Raw genomic sequence first — 12,631 nt, forward strand, 5'->3', positions numbered from 1 at the left:
ACTTGGCCTGTTACAACATAACACCGCTCATCGGTGAAGACAGAATATTAGAGCTGGAAAAGGAATTACAAAAATTTGTGAATTGGAATATCATTGATTTGGCTGATACAAGAAGAAGAAATGAATCACTTATAAGTTTATCAAGTGGTAATCTGATGTACACCAATGGAAACAGTGAAAGGAGCGAAGATGGAGTTGGTTTTCTGGTCCATAAAGATATAAAAACATTTTAGAATTCAAAAGTACATCACCAAGGGTATCAAGAGTACTACTCAGGATTTATATAAAGTACAAGCTAAAGGTTATAATGATTCATGCACCAACATCGAGCCATGATGATGAAGAAATGTACATAGAAATTGAGAGTCTTCTTCTAGATGAGCAGAAAACCCACTACACTATCATTATGGGGGACTTCAATGCTAAGGTTGAAAAGAGAAAAAACAGTGCAGAAAGGGGAACTATAGGAAATTTTGGAATTGGTGAAAGAAATGAAAGAAGTAAAAGACTTGTTGAATTTGCAGAATTACGAGGATTGTCAGTAATGAACACTTTTTTCAAGAAAAGGGTGAACAGAAATTGAACATGAAATAGCCCAAATGGATTAACAACTAACGAAATTGATTTGTTCCTCACTAACAGAAGATATAATATAACGTGAATGATGTTACTGTCAACACTGTAAATGTTGAAGTGATCATAGAATGGTTAGATGCACATTTGATATAGATGTAAGAAAAGAAAGGTAAAAACTGACTCGAGTAATTAATACAAAGGTCTTTGAAATAAAAGAAGAGAAGGAAAAGCAGTATGAACTGGAACTTAAAAACAAGTTTGAGCTTCTGCAGACTGTTCAGGACCAAGATATCAATGAGGAATATTACAACTTTCTGAAAGTGATTAAACCCAAGAAACCTATTGGTAAAAAGAAATACAAAGAAGAAAAAATTAGTCAAGAAACACTTGTCCTGATGAACCGAAGATGAGAAATGAAGAGCAAGATAAACACTGACAAGGAGAAAATTGAACATACTGAGTTATGCAAAACCATTAGAAAGAGACTCAGAGAGGACATAAGAAGATTTAACACAAGAAAAGTAGAACAAGCATAGCAGAGAAGGCATAATTCAAATAGCAGAAGACTACTATAGAGAATTATACAAGGAGCGAGGGGATAGTGCCAGCAATGGGGAAGATGGATCTCAAATTAGTAACACATATGACGTACCCGATATCCTTCCTCATGAGGTAGAACATGCATTGAAGAAAATGAAGAATCAGAAAGCCCCGGGGGAAGATGAAGTTACTGTAGAGTTGTTAAAATTGAGAAGAAGAGACATGACACAGAAACTGGCAAGACTCTTCACAAAATGCATTAGGAAAGATGTAACACCTAATGAGTAGAATAATGCAGTCATGGTTTTGCTGCATAAGAAAGGAGATAAATTGGAAATTATAGACCAATTAGATTGATATCCCACATCTACAAGTTGTTCACAAGGGTCATTATTAACAGATTAGAAAGAATACTTGATGAGAATCAACCGAAAGGGCAAGCTCACTTTAGGACAGGATTCTAAACTATGGATCACCTTCACATAATGTCACAGCTAATGGAGAAATCAAATGAATATCAAACACCATTATGCCTGGCATTTGTGGATTATGAAAAGACATTTGACTCCATACAGCATAAGGCAATATTTTGGGCACTGGAAAGACAAGGTATAGATACCCCATAAATTATGATTTTGAAGAAAATATATGAGAACGCTACCTCCATTATTAGACTAGACAAAGACGGTAGAAATTTAAAATTGAGAAAGAAGTTTGACAAGGAGACACAATATCTCCCAAGTTGTTTACTGCTGCCCTTGAGGAAGCTTTCAGAAGATTAGACTGGTCACAGAAAGGAGTCAATGTGAATGGAGAGTACTTAAACCATTTATGATTTGCAGATGACATTGTGGTCATAAGTCACGATACTAAACAATTAGAGGAAAATCTGAATCAGTTATGCAGAGTTAGTAAAGATTTTGGACTAAAGATGAATATGGCTAAAACAAAAGTAAGGATGAACAATTATGCCACAGAAAGGGATATAATGATTGAAGGGGCAGTAATTGAAAGGGTAGAGTCATATACTTATCTGATACAAGTCATTAGCTGCAATAATGATAAATGGTTGGAAGACAAGAGAAGAATAAATTTTGGATGGATAGCATTCAGAAAATATAGTCACACACTGAGGGGCAATATTGCAATTTGTCTGCAATGTAAAATAATGAACCAATGTATACTTCCCACCATGACTTATATGTTGTTGTTGTTATTTGGTTTTTAGGAGAATATTGGCCTGGAGCAATATGGCAACAAAGGCCATATTGCTCCAGGAATATGCGGTGGTCATTCCTTGAACTTTCCGCATCCTCCGTATTTGGTGGTGACGGGCTCAAATCCCGGTCTAATCAAGAAGCATGTGCTACACACTGCTGCTCCTTCCTACCAGGCTATGGGGCACCCCATGACTTATAGAAGTAAAACTTCGGCACACAACAAAAGAATGGAAGAGAAGCCGAGAACTACACAGTGAAGAATGGAACGAATAATATTGGGAATAAGACTGTTAGATAAAAAGAGAAACACATGGATTAGGCAGAAAACTCAAGTAAAGGACATTCTTATCAAAACTAAAGAATAAAATGGTCTTGGGCAGGACACATAGCTCGAAGACAAGATGACAGATGGACTAAGAAAATAACTGAATGGTACCCAACAGGAGCTAGAAGAAAACCTGAAAGACAACGGAGATTGACAGATGAAATTCATGAGTTTGTGGGTAGAAAATGGAGGGCCATTGCACAAAACAGAAGAAACTGGAAAGTTGCTGGAGAGTCCTTCATTATGCAGTGGATTGAAAATGGCTAATGATAATCACTTGGATTTTAGCAAATCTTTTGATATTGTTGCAAATAGAAGGCTACTATACAAATTGGAGCAGTACTGAATTTAGGGCACGTTGCTACAATGGACGAAATAATGGTTGAGTGGGAGAAGACATAGAATGGTAATCAATGAACACTGCTCTTAATGGACTAATGTTGGAAGTGTTGAGCCCATTGTTGTTTTTGGTATTTATCTATGATATTGATAGAGATATATCATGGTAAACGTCTAAGGTTGCAGATGGTTGGCAGGGTTGTTAACGAAGGAAATGATAGTACGGTAGTGAACAGGATTTGGAAAAGGTGAACAGATGGGCTGAGAGGGGGCACTGCAGTTTAACATTGACAAATGTAAAGTACTGCATATGGTAGCAGTAATCCAGAAGTACCGTCTAAACTGGGTGGTACTATACTCAGGGTAGTAGAGAGTGAAAAGGACCTGGGGGTAATTGTGAAGATATGAAGTTTTCTGAGCAGTGCAAAAAGGCTGCAAGAGTAGCTCATAGTGTCTTGTCAATGATATTATTATTAGCCATATAGTGCAAGGAAGCCTGAAGCTTATGATGCATCAGCCAAAAAAAAATTTCTGAATTACCCTGAGAGAGAGAGAAGTCAGAAGTAGAAGGGAAGGAAATTACCAAGAAAGAGAAGAATGATGATGATATCCAGCTCAGGACCCTGGGTGTGTGCCAAGCTCACACTCACCAGATGTGAGCACCTGGAGTTTAATGATATACAGGAATTTTGCTAGCAGGGATAAAGGAGTGATTGTCCCCTTGTATAAGGCAGTTTTTTTTTTTTTTTTATGAAAACTCCAAACACGAGACATATTAGAACCTACAGTACTTATTACCGTGCTTGGGTTTGAGGTTCAGAAGAGGAAAGTAGATGTTTGCTGACGATAGACTAGAACTTCTGTAGATTGTAATTTTCAGGAAATACATATGAAGAAAGGTTGTTCCAGAAAATGGCACTTGAATGAATAAATGAGGAAGATGAAAAGTTGGTTCTGTGAGTTTGAACTTGGACAGTAAATGGATGTTGGCTGGTGACGGGACGTGTTCGGACTGTTTGGAAAGAGAGAGTGGGAATTATAGAGGCCAATTCAGAAGAACAGTGCCCATGGAAGTATCTGTAGAAAAGGCATGAAGCAGAAACAGTATGTCTATAAGACAGTGAGTGGAGAGACTCTGTTAGAGAGGAGTCTTTAATTAACATAACTGCCCTCTTCTGAACGGAATCTAGAAGCCTGAGAGAGGTATTGGTTGCACCGCCCCAGATGTGGGAACAATATTCCATGGTAGGGCGGATTTGCGATCTGTACAGAGTGAACAGCTGTTTGTAAGAAAAGTAACGCCGAGAGTGAAAGAGAAAACCAAGTTTTTTAGATGCAGAGGAAGCAATATTTGTAATGTGCTTGTGCCAACAGAGATTAGAAGTTAGGATAATCCCCAAAAGAGGTATATCATTTTGCCTAGAAATCGAAGCGTCACCAAAGATAAGCATAGAAGCAGAAGAATCCTTTTTGTAAGATATAAGACAAGACTGAGTTTTAGAAGGATTGAAATCAACTAAGTTGTCTTTGCCCCACTGGAGAATTACCTGGAGATCAGCATTTAAGGAATTGGTAGCGGATATTCGAGAAGTTGAAGCTGATTGAGCCGGGTAAGGTTTCTCAAAACGGAAAGTAGAATGCAATGTGCTATCATCGGCAAAACTATGAATAGGATTTCCAGTCAATGGAAGAAGGTCATTAATATACAAGGTGTCCTCCATACTATGAATATGGAGGACACCAGCATTAGTGGAGAAGTTAGAAGACAGAGAGCCATCTACAATCACTCTCAGTGAGTGATCAGAGAGAAAACTGGATAACCAATTAAAAAAAAAAACAGTTGGCAAACCATAAGATGGAAGCTTGTTTAGAAGACCTTTATGCCAAACAAGATTGAAAGGCTTTGAGATGTCAAGAGCAACTGCTTGTGTTTCACAGAACTTTTCCATTGAATTTGTCTGTAAATGGGTAACATAAACCAGAATATCACCAGTGGATTGAAACTGATAGAATCCATACTGGTGATTGTTGATCAGACAGAAGGTTTCTAAAGGGGCCTCCATAGCCAGGTGGGAAGGAGCAGCAGTGCGTAGCACACGCTTCTTGATTAGACCGGTGTTCGAGCCCGTCACCACCAAATACAGAGGATGCGGAAAGGTCAGGGAATGACCACCGTATATCCTGGAGCAACATGGCCTTAGTTCCTAATGCTCCTAAAAAAAGAAAAAAAAACAAACAGAAGGTTTCTAGATAGTTTAAGAGTTGGCAGTTAATTGATTTCTCCATTATTTTATAAAGAGTAGAAGTAATTGGAATGGGATGATAACTGGATGGAGAGATTTGTCACCCTGTTTAGGAACTGGCAGGATATGAGCAAATTTCCAAGCAGAAGGAAAAACACCTTTGGAATAGGAAAGTGAAAAAAGGCAGCAAAGAACAGAAGTAAGTTCAGGAGCATAGGTTTTGAGAACAAGGGGAGAAATACTATCAGGACCTGTAGCTTTCTTAGCATCAAGATTCGTCAAAATTCTTCTGACATCCTTTTGACGGAAGACCACAGGAGGCATTGAATGGAGCATGTTGGGAATGGTGGGAGGTGTTTTACCAAGATCATTAATACATGAGTTGAAAGAAAAATGGAATGCTAGAAGGTCAGCTTTATCCTTGGTTGAAGTGGCAACAGAACCATCTGCTTTTGACAGATGTGGGAGCAGAGATAGCCAAAAGTTGCAGCCAATAGCTTTGGCAAGAGACAAGAATACTCGGCTATCATTAGGGCAAGGCAAGAAGCAAGTTTTCTACTCTTAGCCTGTTCAAAATCTAATTTTGACTGATTAATAACTGCTTTACAATTTTTGCAAGCTTTGGTGTAGGCAGAAAATGAAACTGAAGAATTGGAAACAAGCCAATTACGATATGCAATGTTCTTCTCTTGAACAGCCTTAGCACATTTATTGGAAAACCAAGGTTTAAATAAAGAACGAGATTTTAAAGTGGAGTGTGGGATAAAGGATTCCATTCCTACAAAAACAGTTTCACTCACGCAATCTGAGCAAACACTGACATCAGAAGTTTTGAAACAGTAATCTGGCCAAGGAAGAGAAGAAAAGAAATCTCGCAGGTTATCCCATTTTGTATTCTTGTAATGCCAAACAATACGAGGTTGGGTATATCCGTGAGATTAAGGCTGCATTGGAGAAGAGATAATCACCAAGTTGTGATCTCAGGTGCCGAAAGGACCACTCACTTCGACGGTGTACTTAGAAGGGTTGTTTGCAAGAAAAAATTCCTTTTATGAAAGATGTAGAGCTGGTGGAACGAGTACAGAGAAGGGCAATCGGAGTGGCGAGTGGAACAAAGGGTTAGTGTTACCAAGAGATGCTTAAGTTCTGCAAATTGCAGCTTCTGGGGACTAGGTACCTGCGAGAGGTGATCTAATTGACGTATATAAGACCTTGAATGGATTGAGCAAGCTCAATGCTAATGGGATTATTTTTCTTGCTCAAGATACTAACCTGAGAAGACAAAAATTCAAATTGAGGAAAGACAATTGTAGAATAGATGTGCAAAAATTTTCCTTTAGCCAGCGGGTGGTTGATACTTGGAAGAAACTTTCATCTGTCATAGTGGAGGTCAGCAACTTAAATAAGTTCAAGGCAGAACTAAACAAAACATTTGGAGTGAATGGAAGTTGAAATGGGAAGGGTGCTGGTTTTTTTTTTTTTTTTGACTATGCTATTAAGCTTGCTTTCTTGCATCAGATGCCCTACTAATGCTAATGCCTTCCATGACTTCTAGACGGATCAGAAATGAATTCTGAAGCCAGAACTGGAATTTATTGACTTCAAAGAATATTCAGAATTGCTTCAAAGAAGTTATAATGGATTTTATAAAGAAGTTAAAATCCACCTGGATTTTAACTTCTTTATTATTATTTATATTTATTATTTATTTTAAACTTCTTAAAAATAAATCCAGGTGGATTTATTTTTCATTAATGAGGCTGTGGACTGGTGTATAAAGGTGCACAGTCCATTTCCAACAAATAAAATACAATTTTTTTGAATAAACAGTGATAGTGTAAGCATTCTGGATTTCCTAAATCAGTCTAAAATCTTAACAAGATGGTCATGAAAATTAAAGAATTAGTAAGAGTCATTCTAGGAAATTCCATTTTGCTTGTGTAAGGGTTAGTGTAATGCCACTTGTAATGCCAAACAATACGACTTGGTTTCCCACAACTTGGTTTCCTCAAAACTTGGTTTCCCACAAGCATATGGGTAATGAAAGGGCAGACACACTAACAGAATGAAAGAGACTATTCAATATGGAAACCACCATAATTGCTGATGGCCAACTACCAAAATCCATCTACAGTTAGCAACTCTTCTGGGACTTCAGACATATGCATGCCATCCTTCTAAGCATAAAATGACTTGAAAATCTGCAATGGCTATCACAGTTCTCTGAAATGACATAGTACCAGGAATAAAAGAAACTTGAGAGAATATCAGCAGTGGTTCCACAATAGACCAACTGAATCTCTCAGTGTATGTAATGAGTGCTCAGTCCACTGATCATTTAGTCTACAAATACCCAGAACTATGTGAGCAAAGTGTATTTATGATTTGATGGCCATGAACAAAGCAAAAACTAATCAGAATTAGAACTTTTTCCAATGAACTCTCTGAATTTCTGCATGATATGTTGAGCAGTGCCACTTAACATAGTGTCTGAGAACTTTGGACTCATAAATGAAAAAGTTAATTAAATAATTTTTTAAGTTAGTATATTTATGCTTTATTCTGTTAATTAATTTTGTTTTAAAGAGACTTGTTTAAACAGCAATGTAAATAATGTAATTATGCAGCTTGATATATTTCCTTGTTACCTTAGTACTGTACCCAAGTGAACTCAATTTCTGCATGTCATGTTCAGCAGTGCTGCTTAACACAGTGCTTTACAACCCATAAATGAAAAGGTTGAGGAAATAATTTAAGTTAGGGTATTTACGTTTTATTCTGTTAATTAATTTTGCTTTAAAGAGAATAATTTAAACAACGATGTAAATAATGCAGCACTACACTTTGATATAATATATTTTCTTGTTATCTTAGTACTGCAATGAATTTTTAAAAATTAAGAAACTTTATTAATCCAGCGATGGCTGTGTTGGCATATGCAAAATGTCAAAAAAAAAAAACCCAAAGAAACTTGAAAATCTAATCTGCTATCAAAGTGATGCAGGGTCCTTGAGATGGACTACCTGTGTCAAAATGCTAGTTTCCAAGCCAGAGAGGATTGCGAACGAGGAAATAAGAAAACGGATGCATACAGAAGAAGAAGAAGATATTATAGAATGAATAGAAAAGAGGAGGTTGAGATGGTTTGGATATCTTCTCTGACTGAATGAAGATAGATGGCCTAAAAGAATTTATGAGTGGACACCACAAGTTTAAGAGAAGACGAGGATACCCTAGAAAAACATGGAAGGAAAGTGCACTATCCACCATGAGAGAGAGAAATTTGAAAGATGAGGATGCACAGACCTGGTGACTTTGGAAAATGGAAAAGACAAGGTGACAATCTGTCATATTAAGTGGAACATAGATAGATTACTTAATATTCCTATAGTTTTGACTTTCAGTCTGCATGACTGATTTTGATGGAATTAGTAGTAGTGGCATGTGATGAAAGAAAGCAAGTGTATGAGTTTATGCAGTATCAGGCAAAAAAAAAAAAAAAAAAAAAAAATCACACCATTCCCTCCAAATGCCTGTCCAGTTCCTCCTTAAATTTATTCAACCTATCAACTTCCACAACGACAGATGGAAGTTTGTTCCAGCAATTAACCACCCGCTGGCTAAAGGCAAATTTCTGCACATCTATTCTACATCTGTCCTTTCTTAATTTGAATTTATGCCCCCTTAGGTTCGTAATCTAAACAAGTGGAAGGATCCCATCAGAATTCAGCGTGCTCAACCCATTCAAGAATTTAAACACCTCAATCAGATCACCGTGCAGGTGCCTAGTCTCCAGCCACTGCAATTTGCAGAACTTAAGCCTCTCTTGGTAAGAGGATCCCTTCATTCCCCTCACCAATCTTGTTGCCCTTCTCTGTACACGCTCAAGCAAATCTACATGCTTCCTAAAATGAGGCATCCAGACCTGTACGCAGTACTCAAGGCATGGCCTGACCATTGCCTTATACAGAGGGACAATCATCTCCTTCTCCCTGCTAGCAAAATTCCTATATATCATTGACAAAACACCATGACCTGCCCTGGCAGCCTGTCTGCATTGCTCAGAGAACTTCATATCTGACTGCACAATTACTCCCAGGTCTTTTTCATTTTCTACCACCTTAAGTGTAGTACTACACAGTAGGTACGTTTCTCTGGGGTTACTTCTACCCATATGCAGTACTTTGCATTTGTCAAGGCTAAACTTCAGTTTCTACTTCTTAGCCCATCTGCCCAAATTATCTAGATCCTGTTGCAGTAGCACACTGCCATTACCGTCATTAACAACCCTGCCAACCTTTGTATCATCTGCAAACTTCGACATTAAGCCTGATATACCTTCATCAATATCATTGATAAATATACAAAACAACAGTGGACCCAAAACCAAACCCTGTGGGACTCCACTAATAACATTAGTCCATGAAGAGCAGCACCCATTGATTACCACCCTCTGTCTTCTCGCACTTAACCATCCTTTTATCCATTGTAGCAACTTATCCTTAATACCATTCTGCTCCAATTTGTACAGTAGTCTTCCATGTGCAACAGTGTCAAAATCAGATCTGAATTTTTTGCATTCTGAAAACCCCTATGCACCAGTTCATGTAATAATAGGCTTAAACATTTGGTGAGAATGCCATGTGTCTGTAATAAAAATGAGAATCACAGGTTTGAAAAATTAGGGAAGTAGATGTATAATACTAATTTATTTTTGGTTCTGATTACATTTGTTACATGTCAATGTTTCAGTTTGAAGGTGTTATTGGATTAAATTTTCTGGTGGATACTATAATTTACATTATAAGTTTCTGGCTCATGTTGTTTAGTTGACTGTTGTTTCACAGCTGATCATGTAAGTGGAATTTTTATTGTAATTTTTAAGTCTTTTTTTTCCCTGTTTAAAGCCAGCACAGTTTGGAATGGCCAATACAGCTGTTGTTTGTTTGTTTGTTATTTGGTTTTTAGGAGCATTAGCAACTAAGGCCATATTGCTCCGGGATATGCGGTGGTCATTCCCTGACCTTCCCGCATCCTTCGTATTTGGTGGTGACGGGCTCGAACCCCGGTCTAATCATGAAGCGTGTGCTTCGCACTGCTGCTCCTTCCCACCTGGCTATGGAGGTGCCGCCAATACAGCAATCACTAATGGGCTGCTGATATAATACAAAATTTCTAAAAGAATTGGCACTTCAATTCCATATGTGGCTGTCATTATTGTCCACAATACCAAAAAATAAAATAGAAAACCTTTATTACTACATCAGCATAATAATTTAAATTTCATTTGCGAATTAATTTTCAACTTTTATTTGCAGTCTGATTCACATATATTATTCACTTGATTTCAGAAATTCAATCAAGCACAATAAAGTGGCAAAAGCAAATTTGGCTCTCAAATTCCTTTAAAGGTTCTTTAAATTTTTAAAAATATTTTTAATTGAAGTGTAAAGATACCAGAGATTGGCAAGCTAAATACAGCATTCACTAATGGACCACTGATATGACAAAAAATTTCCAAAAGCATAGGCAGTTTAATTCTATATGGCCATTGATATTGTCCACAATACTAAAAGATAAAATAGTAATTCTTTATTATAATTTATAATAAAAGTAATGCGATCAGCATACAATATTATCAATTTTCAGAGGTACTGTTGACATTTACTTGCAATCTGATTCATATATATTATGTGTTTGATTAATGAAATTCTATGTATGAAAAATTGGGGGAAACAAATCTGGCTCTCTAATTCTTTAATTAAAAAAAAAATAATGATAATAATAAAACAAAGAACATAATGAAAAACTCATTATAAGACTTTTAAAGTTTCCATTCTTAAATTTTTATTTTAAAACTTATTTTTTTAAAAAAATATTTCTGCTATATATGCTTAAAAGATATACTACAGCATATTTCCGTGTGCATTTATATTCTTATGAAATACCATTAGCTGTTGTGATGATTTTTAATACCAGTTTAATGTTAATTTATAAAAAAAATAAATTAATTAAAATAATGATTAAAAATTAATTTTTTTTCTTATATCCACTGTATTGTCAAGATAACAAATACATCAAGAAGTGAACAATTTTAAATAATTTATTGCAAACTTTTCCATGGTATCTTGGAAGATTCACATGAGACAGATGGTATGACTTCTGGGGACCTACCAGCTAGATAATTAAGGAAACCATATCAGGGAGCTCATTTTCAGATTGTTTTTTAAATGGAAATACCAAACACAAAATATATTAGAACTTCGAGTATTTAGTACAGTAAATAGGTTGAAGGCAAGGAAGACAGCAGATACTTTTTCCCCAGATTAGATTTGAATTTATGTATATTGTAATTTTAAGGAACTACATGAAAACAGAAGTAGAAAGGTTATGTGAGGAAGAGAAAAAGTTAGTTCTCTGAGTTTGCAGCTGGACACAAAAAGGATGCTGACTGGTTGTGGCAGAGTTTGCATTGGTTTGGAGGAGAATGTGAGTGAAGTATAAATGACAATCCAGAAGAACAGTGCCAATGGAAGTATTTATATAAAAGGCATGTATCAGAAATTGCATGGGTCATTAATTGACCGACTGTTCACTACTGATGGAACCCAGAAGTTGACAGCATTTTGGGAGCACTACTGCAAATGTGGGAAAGATATTTTTGGTAGGGTGAAATTTAAAATTGTATGGCAAGTAATCAATTGGAATAAAAGTAATGCCATGAGCAAAAAATAAAACTGAATTTTCATGATGCGGAGAAAGCAATATTTGGATTTTCTTATACCAAGAGAAGTTAGTAGTCAGGGAAATCTCTACAGAGATAAGTGATCTTGTCTAGAAATCTGAGTGTCATTGAAGATGAGCACAGGAGCAGTACTCTCTTTTGTGAGAAAGAAGACAGGAGTGAGTTTTAGAAAGAATGAAGTTAACTAAGTTTTCTTTGCCCCATTGGAAAATTTCCTGGATATCAGCAGTGAAGAAAATGGTGGTGGATATTCAAGAAGTTGAGGCTGTCTGTGAACAGCAAGGTTTCTCAAAGTGGAAGGTGTAATGTGCTATTATCAGCAAAATTATGAATAAAATTTCCAGTTGGTGGAAGAAAAAACCTAAACTTTGGGGAACACCAAGACCATCAGGTCAGGAAGTTAGAAATGGAGAAGTTAAAAGTATTTACTGATGTATAGGTAATTCAACAATTTTATTCACAGTAAATATACTGTAATTAAATGTGTAATGCCCAACACTTACTATAAATAGTTTACCGCCATAGCATCCAGCAGGGCAGTATTATCCTACAAAGATAATGTTGCTCCTCTGGCCTAGGCACCATGATTTTTTTTTTTTTTTTTTTTTTGTTTGGTTTTTAGGAGCATTAGCAACTAAGGCCA

The 12,631-nt window shown here is 36.5% G+C and overlaps 1 protein-coding gene across 2 annotated transcripts in view; it reads right to left on the reverse strand.

Annotated features, from left to right (window-relative positions):
* The window catches only part of LOC150084630 (lysosomal-trafficking regulator-like), an 813,382-nt gene that overhangs the window by 328,375 nt on the left and 472,376 nt on the right, over window positions 1–12,631 (reverse strand). The gene's annotated exons all lie outside the window — the stretch shown is intronic.

This window comes from Mastigoproctus giganteus, chromosome 6, assembly GCF_048544385.1.
Source record: "Mastigoproctus giganteus isolate SK-2022 chromosome 6, ASM4854438v1, whole genome shotgun sequence".
Taxonomy (NCBI): domain Eukaryota; kingdom Metazoa; phylum Arthropoda; class Arachnida; order Uropygi; family Thelyphonidae; genus Mastigoproctus; species Mastigoproctus giganteus.